The sequence below is a fragment of the Corylus avellana genome, chromosome ca6, assembly GCF_901000735.1.
Source record: "Corylus avellana chromosome ca6, CavTom2PMs-1.0".
Classification (NCBI taxonomy): domain Eukaryota; kingdom Viridiplantae; phylum Streptophyta; class Magnoliopsida; order Fagales; family Betulaceae; genus Corylus; species Corylus avellana.
The window spans coordinates 15,834,381-15,835,651 of NC_081546.1; positions in this window are offsets into that span (position 1 = coordinate 15,834,381).

Genomic DNA, 1,271 nt, shown 5'->3' on the forward strand with positions numbered 1-1,271 from the left:
AGTTACTGCAACAACAATATAGTAACAATACTCTGTATTGTTCACGCCTCTCTAGCCCTTCAACTTCTAAGTGGTCTCCAACTCCACACGTAACACTCCATCCTCCTTAGGATTGTCCTTGTCCTCAAGGACAAAAGACGGAAAACGTTGTTGAATGTCATCCAAGATCTGCCATGTTGCATCAGTCAGAGAAAGACCCTCCCAATGAATTAAAACCTCAACAATGCCCTTCTTGGTTCGATATTCCAATGCAGTCCTTGGCCGTGGCAGCATATCCCCAACCACATTATCAACATAAGGCAACTTCTCTTGCACCTGGACAGCCATGCCCAACCTTTGCTTCAACAAGGATACATGGAAAACCGGGTGTATTTTGGATCTTGATGGTAAAGCTAGTTTGTAAGACAGCCCTAATTTTCTCCACAATCTGATACGGCCCATAGAATCTGGGGGATAATTTGAAGTTCCTCCGCATTTGAACCAACATTTCCTTGTATGGTTGTAGGCGTAGATAAACCCAATCTCCCAACTTGAACTCCCTCTCTTGGTGGTGTTGATCATAAACCTTCTTCATCCGCGCTTGTGCCTCCTTCAAATGCTCCCGAGCTCCTTTAACCATCTCATCTCTATCCACTAGTAGTTTTTCCACAGCTGCCACCCTAGAAGTACCCGGCACATATGTTAATAAATTAGGTGGCTCTCTTCCATAAACAACCTGGAAAGGAGTGCCTCTCAATGATGAGTGATAGCTAGTGTTGTAGCAGAATTCCACCCATGGTAACCACCGAACCCAATCACTAGGTTTTGAGCTAGTGAAACACCATAAATACATTTCAATGGTGTGATTTACTACTTCTGTTTGACCGTTCGTTTGAGGATGGTAAGCCGAGCTGAAATTAAATTGTACTCCATTCAAGCGGAAGAGTTCTTTCCAAAAAATACTTGTAAAGGCTGGATCACGGTCACACACTATAGTCTTGGGAATCCCATGTAGCTTGAAAACATTATCAAAGAAAACATGTGCGACAGCAGGGGCTGTATAAGGATGGCTGAGTGGGGTGAAATGTCCATACTTTGATAACCTATCAACCACCACAAAGATGGTTGTTTCCCCTTTGACATTGGTAAGCCGTCTATGAAATCCATAGAGATATCGGCCCAAATTACCTTTGGAATAAGCAAAGGTTGCAGCAAACCATTTGGTTGGGTTGTCTCAGTTTTATGACGCTGGCACACATCACAATTCTGTATAAAAACCCGAATATGACCCC